General features: G+C 44.1%; 1 long non-coding RNA gene across 1 annotated transcript in view; it reads right to left on the minus strand.

The window, feature by feature from the left end:
• LOC133108519 (uncharacterized) overlaps positions 1-19,314 on the minus strand; it is a 48,652-nt gene that overhangs the window by 16,309 nt on the left and 13,029 nt on the right. The window contains exon 2 of the long non-coding RNA XR_009704663.1: positions 6,112-6,157. This is a non-coding gene — a long non-coding RNA (uncharacterized LOC133108519). The remainder of the gene's footprint in view (positions 1-6,111; positions 6,158-19,314) is intronic.

Raw genomic sequence — 19,314 nt, forward strand, 5'->3', positions numbered from 1 at the left:
TGTTGTACATCGTTCTGGATAAGAGCTTCTGCCAAATGCCTGTAATATAATGTAATGCAATGTTCCAGAAAGGGACTTGGCTTCTAGAGTTTGATTATTCTGGACTTGCATCACATAAGGCTAAATTGCACCCCTGCAGTTAAAGAATCAACGCAAAAAACAACATTGTCATATTAATTTGTCTTCCGTGAAATCAAACCTATGCTATTATTTATTTTATAGTTGCTTTAATTCTCACTATTTATTTTGCAGAAATGGTCACATGACCAAAGGCAGTACAGGGTTTTAAAGTGACTGGTCCATATAACATTTGCTAAGCCTTGCAAAACATCCAGTTAATTTTATTTAGTACGTTCTATAGTATTCTACAAAGTCAATAAAGGCAATACAAAATTAAAACAACAGCCACTCAGCTGCAAAAAAAGGCTCCCTGCTAGGAATATGGGTATTTGAGTGCTCTAGCTGACAATTTCTGTTTATTTTACTTCTACCAGAAAGATCTACTGAATACTGCAGAGTATACCATTGAACACCAACCTACTTTGACAAAGTGTCTGAGAACATTAACATGCTTCAATAGGTCTGAGAAATGTACTTTTGATTTTGACGTCACACTAATTAAGACAGCACTGGCAGGAAAGGCGATCTGCTTCGATGCTTTTCAAACCGCAGAAACGCCAGGCCCAAACGTCAACTCACAAAGGTCACAACGGCAACTCACAAGGCCAAGAGTACTCCCTTTTTGAGTCGGTTTGGACAGCTCAGAGAACCACCCCCGCAATGAATTCCACCACCACCCTCACTTCTAGTAAAGGACATTAATCTACACCCAAGCAAAGGGGAAACTGTCACAATTTATTAATCCAACATTTTCTGTACTATATGCCACAGATTGCTGCCCATCAAAAAATTATGTTTCCTTTTCAATTCGATTTTTAGTTCACTCACAAGCTTCAACACCTTTTCAAATTGTATGTTTATAATTCATGTCATGTTGTTAATCCAGTAATCCAGAGCAGCTCCCACTCCAAACAGTGGAGCCTTTTACAAGACATACAGAGAGAACTAGACTCCACAGACGTACACAGAGAACTAGACTCCACAGATGTACACAGAGAACTAGACTCCACAGATGTACACAGAGAACTAGACTCCACAGATGCACACAGAGAACTAGACTCCACAGACGTACACAGATAACTAGACTCCACAGACGTACACAGATAACTAGACTCCACAGACGTACACAGATAACTAGACTCCACAGACGTACACAGATAACTAGACTCCACAGACGTACACAGATAACTAGACTCCACAGACGTACACAGATAACTAGACTCCACAGACGTACACAGATAACTAGACTCCACAGACGTACACAGATAACTAGACTCCACAGACGTACACAGATAACTAGACTCCACAGACGTACACAGATAACTAGACTGCACCTGCTCACAGAAATGTGAAAGCAGCAGGTCCATGCCTCTTACAGCTGGAGCTCAAACCACAAGGCAGATCACCATCCAGTGATAAGGGTTACCACAGAGAAGTGCATCTATAGTCATTTTAAACACATTCAGCAAATTTTCCTCCATCCTTGGATCAAGACCACTGGTGTTTTAGAAACTGGGCTATCGCACAGCACTGGAATACAGCTCAAAGCTGCCAGGATTGTCATGTGCCGCCATTTAGACACAGCGTTACATCAACAAAGTACGAAAGCATTAGAACGAGAAAATGGTCAGAGCCGAAGTTACGTTTCTACGTTAACCCATTTTATCATGGATTTAATGGAATGATTTTGATTGGGATCTGTAAGCCACAATTTTGGACTTATCATCAAACCAAATTAAATCACACACTTACCTTTTATTTTAGGGTATCTTATACACTTGTGCTTCACCATGTTGAAATTATAGCAGTTTATATACAGCTCCCCTATTTCAGGGCACCATAGTATTTGGGACAAATGGCTTCATGTGTTTTTGATTACAGTAATTACAAAGGGCCTGGTAGGAAGACCTCTACATCTGATAACAAAACAATTATATTCATATTAAGAAATATAAAGAAAACCCCCCCAAACACCTGTCTGAAGGATCAGAAACACTCTTCAGGAGGCGGACATGGATGTGTCAGTGGCTGCAGAATACACATAAACAGAACGACACAGGCAACAGGATGGCCAGGATACAGTCTGCTAATATGTACCCAAAAGAGCCTGCAGAGCTCAGGAAAAGGTCTCGTGGACAGAGGAGACCAAGATTCACTTGAATCAGAGTGATGGCAAGAGCAAAGGGAGGAGGACTAAGGGAACTACCCCTCTCTGTGAAATGTGGTGGGGGTATTATAGTTTCGGCAAGTATGTCTTCCACAGGTACTGGCTCACTTGTCGTCACTGATGAAATCACTACTGATAGCAGCGGCAGAAAGAATTCTGAAGTGTACAAAAGCATCTTACCTGCTCAAGTTCATGCAAATGCCTCCAAACTCAACATGATCTGATCTGAATCCAATTGAATACGCATTTCATAATCTGAAGAGAAAACTTAAGGCAACTAGCAACCAAAACAAGCTGAAGATGTAGTACAGACCCGGTAGAGCATCACCAGAGAAGAAACTGAGCTTCTGGTGATGTCTATGGGTCAAGCAGTCATTACATGCAAAGGATATGGAACAAAGTACTAAACATGACTACTTTCATTTACATTAAATTCATGTGTCCCAACCATTATGGTGCCTTAAAATGGGAGGGGGGGTGTATAAAAGTATGTATATGTACATGTATAAAAAGTATATATTAACATTGATTATCACTTGTGTATAGTAATCGATACACAATTGCTTTTCGGTGTGGTTTTATAATTAAAGGAAAACAAAAGCGCTCAGCCAGATAAAATAACATGAGTCCCGGGCCCAACCAAAGGGACATCGTCTGTGTTCAATGCAGCAGATCACTGCTCATCAAAGTGATAATAATAAATATGCATTACAAATATACAAATATACATTAACATAGTATTAATCTATACACAATCAGGCCGGTTAAAGAATGCCCCAAACTGTTTTATAATTAAAGGAAAACATCTGATTTTCCCTCCCAGCCTGTAGCCTCCTGATGGGTCCCGCTCAGTGTTACGTTCACAGCACACAGTGGTGTGTTACGTTCACGGCACACAGCGGGGTGTTACGTTCACTACACACAGTGGTGTGTTACGTTCACGGCACACAGCGGTGTGTTACGTTCACAGCACACAGCGGTGTGTTATGTTCACAGCACACAGCGGTGTGTTACGTTCACAGCACACAGCGGTGTGTTGCGTTCACAGCACACAGCGGTGTGTTACGTTCACGGCACACAGCGGGGTGTTACGTTCACTACACACAGCGGGGTGTTACGTTCACTACACACAGCGGGGTGTTACGTTCACAGCACACAGCGGTGTGTTACGTTCACTACACACAGCGGGGTGTTACGTTCACTACACACAGCGGTGTGTTACGTTCACTACAACACAGTGGTGTGTTACGTTCACTACACACAGCGGTGTGTTACGTTCACGCCACACAGCGGTGTGTTACGTTCACGGCACACAGCGGTGTGTTACGTTCACGGCACACAGCGGGGGCAGACAGATGCTCAGGCTGTCTGCCGTTTGCTTAATAAGGTGTTGCTTGACGACTTGAGTGCACTCCGAGGAAAGCTAGAAGGCTGTATAGTTAACTCCCAGGGTGTCATTCTAAACCATACAACCTACTACCTCAACTCGAAAGCACACGTTTTCAGAAGCTCTGTCAATTTCTTCTCGTCTTCCTTTGGAACAATCGGGGGCCACATCCCGCGCTCCTACGAGACCTATACAGACACTCCAACATATTAGCCCACTTCCCCCTGTTTCATCTTTGCTCCGGCAAGTCAAATCAAAAGGCCAATCACCGGTGTTTTACACAACGTGAGCATATACCACGCATAAGCATTGGGTCCTGGGTGAAATGGGAACAAACAAGTGATGAAAAGATGCCAGATGGATGATTGACTTTAATGCACTTCATGAAAAGCTGTCATTACATCTCAGGTCAGTGCATACCTAACCGCTGAAATGATCGTACATAATGTTGAAAACATCTGGGCCTTTGGAACTTTCAAAACAATATCTGCCCTGTCAAACCAAGAATTCCTTGGCTGCTGGGACCAGGCTTGTATTGCATGTACAGAGCTATGAGTCCCCTTCCTTGAACATCCTCCCTGAACCTCCCTGAACACTTTAATGAATAAAACATCCCCTGAAACCAACGAGCAGTGCCGGTATAGAGATCAAATAAGGAGAGAATGTGGACAATTTTAATGTATTATTATTACTATTATTGTTATGATTATTATGCTGATGATGATGATTATTATATCAAACTAATAATAATAATAATAATCATAATAATAAGAGCAATAGTAAATGGGATCTATTGTTCTTATTAAAGAGGTAAATAATGCAGTTATTCCTGTTTATTAAGTTGGGTTGGACATATCCCGCAATTAACTTAGTTATAGTAAGAAGTATTACAAAACATCTCTAACTTTAAAAGCCTTAAATTCTGTAATGAGGTTCTGCATGTATAAGACACCTAAGAATGAATGTGTGATCTCAACTGGACAGGAAATGAATCCAATCCCTCTAGCTCTTCCGATTCCTGTTGATTAAAGCTTTTACTCCTTCGTGGCAATGGTGAAGGAAACAGCTTCAATGGATCTGACGTTAATTACATCGGGCAGCAATTAAGTTACACAATTAAAAATACAAATACAAATACATTTATGGGGAGATGAATGAGCCACACAGGGGTGTCTTCTGCTAACCTCCCCGGCCAACGCTGATTTCAGTCCGCTGAACGAATCCCCTCTCTAAATAAAGGAAAGCATAGAGATTGCGCTACCTTGCTAAACCGCATTTTATTCAAGCGCTTGGCAAAGGAAAAAAAACGAATTTTGTATGATGACAGCACAACATTTTTACAATTACTCTGGCATGTAAAAAATAAAGCGTCGTGCTAAGGAAGAAGGTTATGATACCACATAGCCAGAGACCCACAGAACCGAGCTTGTGCAGTCAGATTTACCACAAGATCGGATCTACGGGTTTATGACAAGTAGTGCGTCTTTATAGCATGGGGCTGAAGGAAGAAAATAAACAATTCAACAACAAACACACCTGTGGCTCGGGTTGGCTGGACCATGCAGCTCATGACCGGCCAGACAGAAAACGTCAAACTTTAAAGATGTTTTTCTTTAAATAAAACCGCACACAACGACATCCATTGAAGTGCTTTGTCAAACGAGCAGAAGCTTAATATTTTACATGCGACTCAAGAAAGTAATTTTTTTTTTCTAACCTTGATGGATCAGTGTTTCTGGCGCAGTGCACTTAGCACCCGAAACGGGCGAAGAGCTTGTGGTAAATATCACAGAACCGAGCCTCAAAAGACAATACTACGACCGTAGCTACAGTGCGGTATTTTGCGACAAATTCTTGCTGTGTTTTGTAAACCAGCGGTGATGAAAACTTCTAACCCCTTGCATTCCTGTGGCCACTTAATGCAACAGAGAGCTTTCAGTCAGAAACAGCACCTTGATTTCATCTTTCAGCGCCGTAATGGGTTTCCGACAAGATGTCCCAGAGATGTACAAAACCGGGCTCTGATACGCTGAGGCCACGGAGCTGAGGATCTCATTCAGGTCTGACAGAAAATGACTTATTCAGCCGGAGACAATGGGCCTCTGACGAGGGGACACAGAGGCCTCCGTCAGTCACAGCGCAGCCCCAGGCCGCAACGCGAGCCGCAAGAATCCACAGAAAGATGGAGAGAATTTCTGCGCTATTATTTTTGAAAATTTTGAAAATAAATTGGTGTTGCATGTCATTATTGTCTCATGTTTCACACTGTAAGTATTCAAATTGCTGTGTGCATTCATAGTCAACCTTGGACGGGATGTCTACAAAGAAGGGCAGATCATGAGAGACTGGAAATCTTAAAGTGTGTAAGCACGTGTATACATTTAAGGCCTAAACATTCACCGCATGTACAGAAATAGAAGAGAAAAAATACTTTTACCTTCTTTCCCAAGAGTGCGATTGGGAGCCCCTGTGCCACTCAGCCACTGGAAAGAGAAAGCCATAGCGGTCAGAACAATGAACATGAAAAATCTCACTTTTTCCAGGCATGCGATTGAAGCCAAAGCAACCGGTGAAAGAGCACAACAGCAGTGCGGGAGAATATGTTATTATGTTACGCAGTGACAGCAGAAAACCTGTGCTTTTATAATACTGCCATATTCAAGATGATGAATTATTCTGGATTTAAGCAAAATGAAAATGTTGAAATCTTCAACGTTATGTTTCTGCAAGGCTAAGGTTTGCAATGCTGCTAAATTCTAATAGCATGCCTTCTTCCAGCACATTTCTGACTATGTACAGTTAATATTTTCCAGCAAAAAGAAAACTGAAATAATCTCTGTCGAGATTAGAAAAAATAGCAGTTACAAGATATACAGTAATTGTTCTTTAAATACCAAATATTCCCATATTTGGGTCAAATTACAGCATACTTCACTAAAACCAGTTTCCAAAACTATATTCCAGGAGATACTACCTTCTTCAAGTCAAGACTTTTAATGTACTTTCAAAACAAAATGGGTAGTTCACATGAGGGAACAAAACATTACTTAAGATGACATGACGGTTTGCCCCATTATCTTATTTACAAAATGTCATCCATAAAAAACTGTGACAAAAGAGAAGAAAATAGGAAAGATCATAATTTAAAGTAAATCTTTCATTAAAAATGTATCCGCATCACTGTGCCCTAAACATGCCCTTTTCACAGAAATAAAGACAACTGCACTCAGGCTCATGGCTTCATTTAAACCATGATGTTTGCATAAACACTTAGGAGTAAGTGGGTATTATATAAATATGTAACGCATATACACAGTGTATGTACATGTCTCAAAATTATGTGAATAGAAATGTATTTAAAAATGAAAATGCCTGAACTCCAACCTCAAATTAATTTCATGAATAAAAATAATTTTGATCAATAAGTATTCATTATAACATTAAGAGAACAACGTTTACTGTAGCAAAGGGGTTGTTTACACTTAATATCAATAATAATATTAGGTTTTTATCAATGTCAAAATGTTACAGTTATAGCTGCTAAAAGCTGAGAGGCCAACAAATGTGATAAGCATTAAGAATTTAAGAATTACACACACCAATCCATACCATGTTCTTAAAATGGATCTGTGACAGCCTCTGACTAATGTACATCACACACTACAAGAATATGCAACAGTACATTTATGCCCTACTTTAAACACACCAAACTGTGAATTACCTTTGTGTAATTCTCTGTTTTCAGTTTATACAGTAGCAGCTCTAGATATGCCTGGTCAATAATTCAATTTTGCAACTGATTATTTGTTCTTCATAATACCCTCTTAATGAACAATACCGTAGGTCAGTATTCACAAAAAACCTGTTGCCATGTTACGACATGTTAAAAAGAACATCAGAAGACAAACAAAAGTTGACATCTAAATATTATTCAGCTAAATTTTAACGAAAAGGTTTTGTGAATGGGGAAAAATATGAACGTATTTCCAGTGCTTCAAAAAGTTCTGAACTTGGCCCTTGATCCCAACATTATTTTCTTATTTACATGTGGATTTTTTAAAGGTGCATACAACTTTATAACCACATTCATTTCTTGCAGTTTTAAGGTTTTTTTTTTTTTATGACAGAAGCAATGAAACCCGGCTTACGACACACAATGCCCTCTTTATTCCATATAAAAAATCATTTAATTTCAAGTTGGAACAGAGTCGGCGGCAGTGTACCAGCATCATAAGATCCTCAATGTGACTACCTTGTCTGTCTAGCTTGCTGGATAAAAGGGCCAACTTTACCACGGATGTGTCCGATTCTTTACTTTAGTGAAACTGTGAAGGGCGACTGGAGGACCCGGACGCTGCTGGGCGATGAGCTCCTCTCACTTCTGCCGCCGCTGTGGGTGTCCGACGTGAACGCCTGCATCACCCCGCAGCCTCTCAAACTTTTCTCTCTTCAGCCCCCCCAAAGGGGAACAGGTCTGCCGGTCACCAGCAGAGACACAGGAACCCGTTCGGCTTTTATTTTTATATTCTCATCATTAGGGTACATCCATCCTAAATCTTCATTCCATTTTTCGAACTGCAGACAATCGGACGTTTTTTTTTTTCAGGCACTGAGCAGGGTCAGGATCCGGGTGCCATGGCAATAGGGGGAAAAAAAAGTAGAAAAAAAAAGGAAAAGGCCGGAATGAAAGAAGAAGCGTTTTTGGAGAGCTCGGTCCCTTGCTGAGTCGGGGTGAAAATTCAGCGCTGTATGATCCGCCATTTTCCGAGAGAAAGCAAAAGGGAAGGAAAGGGAGAGTGGAAAAAAACATTCCACAGACATCGCTTTCTAAGTTTCTCCCTCTCCCTCCTGGCACCAGAACAGAATCAGCCGTAAGGTCACGTGTTTCCCTGCCAATAAGCGAGTGCACTCCCTCCGCCCGTTCTGCTGATGTAGCGAAGGCATCTTTTGTCTGGTTCTGAAACCTAGGCTCAGCCCACTCAAAAAAAAAAGCTCAGCACCTTCATGGGGGGTGCAGGGAAAGGGGGGGGGGGGGGGGGGAGTCATGGCAACATCTACCTGGCAGGCTGCCCACTCCTCCTGCCCATCAAGAAGAGATGAAACTACAGCAGCTAATGTGGGTCTGAATGGGAGTGTGCACAACCAGGAAAAGTAAATCCTGTCCAGCGCTCGTGTTGCACACCTCCATGAGTGAGACTGGCGGGGGAAACCAAAGAGAGGGGAATGTTTCTTTTCACAACAGAGGCTAAACTCTAATGGCGATAATTTAATAATTCCCTCTGCCTTGATGAAAAAGCAGAGTTTTAAAAAATGCCACACTTTTAACTGGAGCTCTGAGGAAGGAATCTTGGGAGAGCTGGGATCCTCCCCAGCCTGCAAATCTGTGGAGGGAGGGGGCACTGCTCCCCGCCCAGTGAGGGAGCATCTCAGGCTACATAGCTCTCAGGCCACATAGCTCTCATAGTTGTCGTGCTTACACCAAGCCCGTCCATTGGCTTCAGTGACGGGGCTGACTGTGGCCGTGCCAGGGGTTTTACAAAGGCGCTCGCTTTTCTAAGGTTGGACCGCTGGCAGGCGAGGAGCTGAGACATACCACGACAGAGTGGGCCGCTGCGTGTGTGCGAGTCCCCCCACACCGCACTCTAGTCCCCCCACACCGCTCTCTAGTCCCCCCACACCACACTCTAGTCCCCCCACACCGCACTCTAGTCCCCCCACACCGCTCTCTAGTCCCCCCACACCACACTCTAGTCCCCCCACACCGCACTCTAGTCCCCCCACACCACACTCTAGTCCCCCCACACCGCTCTCTAGTCCCCCCACACCACACTCTAGTCCCCCCACACCGCACTCTAGTCCCCCCACACCGCTCTCTATTCCCCCCACACCACACTCTAGTCCCCCCACACCGCACTCTAGTCCCCCCACACCACACTCTAGTCCCCCCACACCGTACTCTAGTCCCCCCACACCGCTCTCTACCCACACCACACTCTAGTCCCCCCACACCACACTCTAGTCCCCCCACACCACAGTCTAGTCCCCCCACACCGCACTCTAGTCCCCCCACACCACACTCTAGTCCCCCCACACCGCACTCTAGTCCCCCCACACTGCTCTCTAGTCCCCCCACACCGCACTCTACCCCCCCCCACACTGCACTCTAGTCCCCCCACACCGCACTCTAGTAACTCCACACCACACTCTAGTCCCCCCACATCGCACTCTAGTCCCCCCACACCACACTCTACCCACACCACACTCTAGTCCCCCCACACCACTCTCTACCCACACCACACTCTAGTCCCCCCACACCACTCTCTACCCACACCACACTCTAGTCCCCCCACACCGCACTCTAGTCCCCCCACACCGCACTCTAGTCCCCCCACACCACACTCTAGTCCCCCCACACCGCTCTCTAGTCCCCCACACCGCACTCTAGTCCCCCCACACCGCACTCTAGTCCCCCTACACCACAGTCTAGTCCCCCACACCACACTCTAGTCCCCCCACACCACACTCTAGTCCCCCCACACCGCTCTCTAGTCCCCCTACACCACAGTCTAGTCCCCCCACACCGCACTCTAGTCCCCCCACACCACACTCTAGTCCCCCCACACCGCACTCTAGTCCCCCCACACCACACTCTAGTCCCCCCACACCGCACTCTAGTCCCCCCACACCGCTCTCTACCCACACCACACTCTAGTCCCCCCACACCACACTCTAGTCCCCCCACACCGCACTCTAGTCCCCCCACACCGCTCTCTACCCACACCACACTCTAGTCCCCCCACACCGCTCTCTACCCACACCACACTCTAGTCCCCCCACACCACACTCTAGTCCCCCCACACCACAGTCTAGTCCCCCCACACCGCTCTCTACCCACACCACACTCTAGTCCCCCCACACCGCACTCTAGTCCCCCTACACCACAGTCTAGTCCCCCACACCACACTCTAGTCCCCCCACACCACACTCTAGTCCCCCACACCACACTCTAGTCCCCCCACACCACTCTCTACCCACACCGCTCTCTAGGGCAGAGGGAAAACCAAGTCGTGGATCATCAAACACTGGCAGAAATAATCACGTTCATTTGTTTGTTTTGCTAATTTTGTGTTAGCAGTGTTAGCTATAAATTAGGCGGGCAATTCACTCAACTTTGATAAGAGTTCTGTAGTCCATAGTGCATCTGCAGAGGAGGTGCCTTCACATTCGTACTGCTGATTAAGTATAAAATGAGCTGCATGTTTTAGATAGTTATAGGAACACAGGAGATCTTAGCACAGGTAGAGGAGAAACAGAATAAGGTAGCAGCCGTTCAATATGGCCACAACAGCTAATAATTCTGAGCTAAAAGACAGAAATGAATGCCACTCTTATTTGACCCATGCATAACATGTTTTTCCAAGACACTTCCAAACTTGTGAGATGCTTAGAGTTTGATTTTGCCACACTTTTGAAGAAAGAACCACAGCAACAAGATTCAACAGTCCCTGCATGAAGAGGGAGACCAAGACAAAACAGCCGCTCTTTCAGCCAAAGCTCATTCTTAAACTGGGCAGATAAGCCGGAAGGAGCCGCTGAAGGCACTTAATCCATTTAAAGATGGTCTTCAAACTCCTATCACACCCTATCTCCTATCTGCTGTCATATTTTCATGAATCACCAGGACCATTCCAATGATGTTGGAAAAATATCCATACAATCCAGTGCTATAATCCACCCCTTACAGTTACTGTAAAACTTGAAGATCGTGGAGCTTGCATAACGGGTGTAGGTCCCTGCAGTGGGTTATGAACCATACAGAGTCCTCAAAGGTGCCAGTCTGCTGGCTACATTCACATGCGATGAGCTGTGACCTTGAGAACATGGATCCAAGGACACAGGAAAAGATGAGAGGAAATGAGAATGGAGAGGTCAGGCTGGGCTCAGCGGGCAGGATACAACGGAGAGAGCCCAGAATACACCAGGAAGAGCCAACAACCTCAGTCTGAATCCAGTTCCTGACCAACAGCTTTAATCTGAATCCTAATGCAGATCAATCACCTCAGTTTGATCCCAACTCTTGACCGAAAATATCGGTCTGAACCCAGGTTCCTGTGTAGCCTGTACAGAACAATCAAAAGCTGACGCGAGTGATGGACATTGTCCTTCGTAACGGACATCTGGAGGATGCTCCTGCCAAGTCTCAAATCCAAGTCAGTGCTAAAAACTATAAGTATCAACTGGGCTTTAGAAGAGTGGTCCAGCCACTGACAGGAGGAATGAACAGAGAATCCAGGTCAACATTTACAGTACGTAAGGCTTCATAATTCCTGTTACGACTGTAACACCCTTCACGGGAGGATAGCACACACAGATGGTGTGTGAGTGCATTCTTGCACTCCACCATACGTCTACATTTGAAAACATATATTAGGAAAGCAAGGGCAAGATAAGGATTCCCACCTATCTTGCCATTTTCTAAGAAAGCACTACTGCTATGATACATATACTCAGTGGTTAATTTGAGGTCTGAGTACTGGACTAATCAATGTTAAAACAAAAGACAAATAATAATATTTATCAAGATATGATGCATTTGTCAGTCTATCTGGGTAAGTGGGTATTACAGAAATATGTAAATCAAGTACAAGAATAAAAATAGCTTATAAACTTATAGGGAGGATGACATACAGAATGACTGGCACCCTTGATAAATATGCGCAAAAATACCGTAAACGAATTACCATACCATTATTGGCTTAACTTTGTTTTCCAACATGTATAAAGCAGTGTGCTTTATTAATGACTCAATGGAATTAACCAAAGTAGGAGCGTTCATGTCGGAGATGGATTGAGATGCATATGGAATCATCTTAGTGGAGTCAATTAAGCTATAATCTGTGCAAAAGTTGTCAATTAATCATTTGATGATTGGGAGATTTGGATGCTAGAGAGATTCTAGTCCTGACATCAGTGCAGAAAGAGTCAGTGACAGTTCTGCCATCCAAACACTGCTAATTTCCGAATGTTGTATCTGAAAATAAATAGATGCTAGAGGTTGAGAAATGTATTGTGTTTTTAGGACATATGGGATGCATGGGATTGACTGATAACATAGTACCCCAGGGGACCCCATAAGCGTGCAGTGCAGAAAGAAGGTGTATACATTAAAAAGGTACCTGGTAACTTATATTGAGCCTAAATACCCCTTTTAAAACCTCATTACTCTCAGTACTGTCATTTTTATACATATTATACAGTTTATTGTTTTTTTCTCAAACTCTGGCATATAGTTTTATTCATCCACTGTGGAGACTGCTTTTTCAACATATTTTTCTACACCTTTGGAATGAATGCACACTGCACATCAAATATAACCCTCTGAACCCATTACACTTTTCATTTACAGTCCAGTAATCAAGAAGTTGCAGGCAGTCTATATTACTTCAATTTTATTGCATCGTTTTAGGTTTGGTTAAAAATCCTGGTCTGAGAGGAGGCCCTCTTAATTTGGCAAAATACATCAAATGTTATTGTGGAATGATCAATTGACCCAAGTGGCTCCATTACCTCTATAATACAAATTCTGTCTGAATCATTTCATATCACCAGATCTAGAATTGATTTCCCTCTTGTAGGCTGACTGACATACTGTACTATGCCAAAAAAAAGTAATTTACTGTATAACATATAAAAATTGCTCCTGGCTTTTCCCTTGTCTGGTCACCAAGTCGCCCAAAATAATAGTCTCACCTCCCCCTGTAACACGCCCCTATGTTAAGCTGAAGCTGGTGGTCTGTAACACACTCCTATGTTAAGCTGAAGCTGGCAGTCTGTAACACACTCCTATGTTAAGCTGAAGCTGGCAGTCTGTAACACGCTCCTATGTTAAGCTGAAGCTGGCAGTCTGTAACACGCTCCAATGTTAAGCTGAAGCTGGAAGTCTGTAACACGCTCCTATGTTAAGCTGAAGCTGGAAGTCTGTAACACGCTCCTATGTTAAGATGAAGCTGGAAGTCTGTAACACGCTCCAATGTTAAGCTGAAGCTGGCATCTGTAATACGCTCCTATGTTAAGCTGAAGCTGGCAGTCTGTAACACACTCCTATGTTAAACTGAAGCTGGAAGTCTGTAACACACTCCTATGTTAAGCTGAAGCTGGAAGTCTGTAACACGCTCCTATGTTAAGCTGAAGCTGGAAGTCTGTAACACGCTCCTATGTTAAGCTGAAGCTGGCAGTCTGTAACACGCTCCTATGTTAAGCTGAAGCTGGCAGTCTGTAACACGCTCCTATGTTAAGCTGAAGCTGGAAGTCTGTAACACGCTCCTATGTTAAGATGAAGCTGGAAGTCTGTAACACGCTCCAATGTTAAGCTGAAGCTGGCATCTGTAATACGCTCCTATGTTAAGCTGAAGCTGGCAGTCTGTAACACACTCCTATGTTAAGCTGAAGCTGGAAGTCTGTAACACACTCCTATGTTAAGCTGAAGCTGGAAGTCTGTAACACGCTCCTATGTTAAGCTGAAGCTGGAAGTCTGTAACACGCTCCTATGTTAAGCTGAAGCTGGCAGTCTGTAACACGCTCCTATGTTAAGCTGAAGCTGGCAGTCTGTAACACGCTCCTATGTTAAGCTGAAGCTGGTGGTCTGTAACACGCTCCTATGTTAAGCTGAAGCTGGAAGTCTGTAACACACTCCTATGTTAAGCTGAATCTGGCGGTCTGTAACACGCTCCTATGTTAAGCTGGAGCTGGTGGTCTGTAACACGCTCCTATGTTAAGCTGAAGCTGGAAGTCTGTAACACGCTCCTATGTTAAGCTGAAGCTGGAAGTCTGTAACACGCTCCTATGTTAAGCTGAAGCTGGCAGTCTGTAACACGCTCCTATGTTAAGCTGAAGCTGGCAGTCTGTAACACGCTCCTATGTTAAGCTGAAGCTGGTGGTCTGTAACACGCTCCTATGTTAAGCTGAAGCTGGAAGTCTGTAACACACTCCTATGTTAAGCTGAATCTGGCGGTCTGTAACACGCTCCTATGTTAAGCTGAAGCTGGCAGTCTGTAACACGCTCCTATGTTAAGCTGAAGCTGGTGGTCTGTAACACGCTCCTATGTTAAGCTGAAGCTGGAAGTCTGTAACATGCTCCTATGTTAAGCTGAAGCTGGCAGTCTGTAACACGCTCCTATGTTAAGCTGAAGCTGGAATTCTGTAATACGCTCCTATGTTAAGCTGAAGCTGGCAGTCTGTAACACGCTCCTATGTTAAACTGAAGCTGGTGGTCTGTAACACACTCCTATGTTAAGCTGAACCTGGAAGTCTGTAACACGCTCCAATGTTAAGCTGAAGCTGGCAGTCTGTAACACGCTCCTATGTTAAGCTGAAGCTGGCAGTCTGTAACACGCTCCTATGTTAAGCTGAAGCTGGCAGTCTGTAACACGCTCCTATGTTAAGCTGAAGCTGGCAGTCTGTAACACGCTCCTATGTTAAGCTGAAGCTGGCAGTCTGTAACACGCTCCTATGTTAAGCTGAAGCTGGAAGTCTGTAACACGCTCCTATGTTAAGCTGAAGCTGGCAGTCTGTAATACGCTCCTATGTTAAGCTGAATCTGGCGGTCTGTAACACGCTCCTATGTTAAGCTGAAGCTGGCAGTCTGTAACACGCTCCTATGTTAAGCTGAAGCTGGTGGTCTGTAACACACTCCTATGTTAAGCTGAAGCTGGTGGTCTGTACCACATTTGACGTTTCTCATTTCCCCCTATGAGCTCAATGCAATATCATTCACTCGGCATGAGCTGGTCAATTCTGGAATTTCTTGCACATTCAGATTTTCTTTTACAGAGATAAACAAACCCCCTCCTCTCTTACTGGTTTCCTTCCTACCCCTCTATATTACATTCATTCATTCATTCATTATCCTAACCCGCTTATCCTGAACAGGGTCGCAGGGGGGCTGGAGCCTATCCCAACATACATTGGGCAAAAGGCAGGAATACACCCTGGACAGGTCACCAGTCCATCGCAGGGCACACACATGATTCACTCACACACTCATACACTCATACCTATGGGCAATTTAGACTCTCCAATCAGCCTAACCTGCATGTCTTTGGACTGTGGGAGGAAACCAGAGTACCCGGAGGAAACCCACACGAACACAGGGAGAACATGCAAACTCCACACAGAGAGGCCCCAGCCGACTGGGATTCGAACCCAGGACCTCCTTGCTGTGAGGCAGCAGTGCTACCCACTGCACCATCCGTGCCACCACTATATTATATTCATCCCCTAATTATATGCAGCCCGTTTTCTTAATTTTCTCAAGGGTGCCAATACTTATAGTGAGCTATAATCACGTGCCAGTCAAGCCAAAATACGCCTGTCAGTAACGTGCTAACTCCATTTATTATGATATGCACAAATAACTGCACCATCCCTACAGTCAGCAATCTTGAGGTCAGACATTTCCAGAACTTCCAGAAGATCTTCACACAATAGTTTTAAATTTCCCCTTCCTCGGCGCATTTCCCCGTTCATCCAGAGCAAATTCTGGCAGCTGTTAGCAGGCATTTAATTAAGCATCATTTTTATTGTTAGTGGCAAGCCATTCTCTTTTTGCCAAAGCTGGACATGAGAGAATTAAGTGGATGTCCCATCCTGTCTCATTCACAGAAAGTAATTAAATGTATCGTACATAAAACGCTCTTTCTGTTTCCCAGTGCAGATATACAGGGCGGAGGGCGAAGAGCAGATAGAGTATGGGATTGTGTCATGGCCGCTGCATAACAGAGTGAAAAGGTTATGTTGTTAGCGCAGGTAAGAGGATGGCCTACCTTAGATTGCAGCCAGAGGCATCCTATATGGATGAATAAAATAAGCCTGGTTGATCAATCAGCCGATTGCAGCAATATTTAATCTGGGTTTCTATGCAGGGTTGTTTCTCTCCAGGAGAAGCAGGTGATATTCTCTCTTGCATGTGCACGTTAGCGTGCTCACAAAGATGTAAAATGGGAGCCAGTGCTTATCCCCTGAAATTCCCATAATGGTTCAAATTGCGAGGTGCCCACAGTCAATTCTGAAGACAATCCTTGCGATTCACGTGTGTCCTCGGTCAAACTGGTGCCCTGCTGACGTCATGGGCTGCTTTAACACCCACTGTACATACCATCTGCGCGCATATGTATACTGCCACAGACACAGCACAGCTAAGCTACTCACGATCAATGGACCCAGGGGCAGGGACAGGGGTCAGCAGGGTTGGGCGGTGTATCTTACATATCAGCTTTATGGTTACACAATTTTTAAATTCAACCAAGGCAAAATGACCGCTACTATCCCACAGAGATCCTACTATCCTAGGGATGTATCAATAACATTCCCTACTCAACTGCTGTCAATGACACACTCAAGTATCCCAAGTGGTGAAATGCTTCTGGCAGAGCACCTTTAGCTCGGACATATTCTTCGGCCTCCTTGCATGTATGGCATGTTTGAGATTCAAGTCTGGGGACTGTGGTGGCCATTCTTTCCTGGAGGTACTTCATGGTCGATTTTGAGGCATGCTTGTCTTGCAGGAATACCCCAACCCCAAAGCATAATGGATCCACCTCCATGCTTAACAGTTGGCAGGGTGCTCTTCTCTACAATGGCTTCACCCTTTTTTTTCCAAACATACCTTTTGGTGGTGGCCAAAATGTTACATTTCGGTTTTGCTAGTCCAGAGCACATTGCTCCGAAAGGTTTCAGGCATCTCAATGTTTTCTTTTGCACACTTCAGATGCTTCATTTTCTGTTGAGGTCTTAGGACAGGCTTCTTTCTGGCAACTCTGCCATGTAGGTATTTGTTGTTTAAAGTACGTTGTATTGTTGTCCTGTGAACAGCTTGACCTGTGTCTGCCACTCTTTTTTCAGTGATGTGTGGGTTCTTCTGAGCATTTCTCAGCAGGTCTCAGGCCATTCTGTCTGAAAACGTCCAGACCTTGCCTTGACTTGAAACATTGACTGAGTTCTTTGTAGCCTTCTCCATCTTAGCCTTCAATAATCCAAAAGGGTTCCCAAACTTTTGCACAGGGCCCTTTTCCTTTTTTATCATTTATAAACAGTAAAAAATGAAAATAAAAAGCACTCTTGCTTTGAAATTTGTAAAAAGCTTTCATGTGTAACCTCATGTGTAACATTTACAGTTCAGGTTTGGTTTCCCTCACATACAGATGAATTGTAACAGACATTTAAACCAGGGGTGCCCAAATCTTTGCACCCAACTGTATTGTGGGTCTCCCTGATACTGTCTATCTTTAGTTGAAGCGGAGCATAATTTTCTTGATGAAAATTGATCCAGATCTGCTGTACCTGAGGAGCAGCATAGGCCAGATGAGACTGAATGAACTGGCTATAACAGCAAGAGGGCCAGAGTTCAGGAGCTGAACTTGGACTGATGATTTTCACAATGCATGGCTGTCCAGATGCCCTTCAATTGATTGAGTAGATAAAGTTATTTTCAAGGTGGTCGGGTTCCAGTAATTAAGAGTTGGGATCCTGGGCATCTGCTTTTTTTATTTATGAGATCAAAGCTGGCATGCAAACCCTCGATCGTGACATTTTTGGTATATTTTATAAATCCTACAAAGTATAAGTATGTATAAACTGTGTTTTAATACATTAAGACAGTGTGCCAAACTACTGTGCTAAAACATTCAGACTGCAGCATGTGACAAGTTGATAAGGGGAGGCTGGGTTTTGGGCAAAAGGTGATGTTGACTGAGGAAGAGAGATATTCAAGTGGGAATAACATGTTTACAAGAAAAGATATGACAAAAGGTATGACATCAAGCCCTGGCTTCTGCGTATTTAATGTGTTCACACCATCCCAGCCCCCTGATGAGCAATCAATATGATACACTTGGTAGTAAACGTCTTTAGAAAACCTAAGCATTATACCTTCGACATTGCTGGTGAATGCTTTGACAGCTTAAAATTCTGTCATGTGTTAAGCAAAGAGACAGGTATAAAAAGGGACTCTTGCACTTTGGGGAAAGTGTTATGAGTTTTTAATCATCTTGGCATTGCAGATGGGGTGGACATTGACTGTGCATTGTCCCCTGTCAGTTTTGAGTGTTTGAAGAGTATCATAGTGGCAATGGGTGCCATTTATTGTAATGTGATTAGCCACCTAATATGGTTCAGTTGTGTAGTTTTGGGCTGTAACATGACTGTAGCATTACGGGGCGACATGGCTCAGGCAGTAAGAGCAGTCTGGCAGTCGGATTGTTGCCGGTTCGATCCCCCGCCCGGACTGTGTCGAAGTGTCCCTGAGCAAGACACCTAACCCCCAAAAGCTCCTGACGAGCTGGTCGGTAACTTGCATGGCAGCCAATCGCCATCGGTGTGTGAGTGTGTGTATGAATGGGTGAATGAGAAGCATCAATTGTACAGCGCTTTGGATAAAGGCGCTATATAAATGCCAACCATTTACCATTACGTTTCCTGACTAGCCTAGTGATTGAGTCAGTAAATCTGTAAAAGGATAGCCTAGCCTATGCTAGCCTTCTACAATGTGAGCCGTGGCCATGCCAAACTATGCCTTTGTGGGTTGTTTGATTTGATGTGCTGTGTTGTGTAGGCTGTAGCAAGCTACAGGCCTAGCTGGTTGGGA

This window comes from Conger conger, chromosome 13 (genome assembly GCF_963514075.1).
Source record: "Conger conger chromosome 13, fConCon1.1, whole genome shotgun sequence".
Taxonomy (NCBI): domain Eukaryota; kingdom Metazoa; phylum Chordata; class Actinopteri; order Anguilliformes; family Congridae; genus Conger; species Conger conger.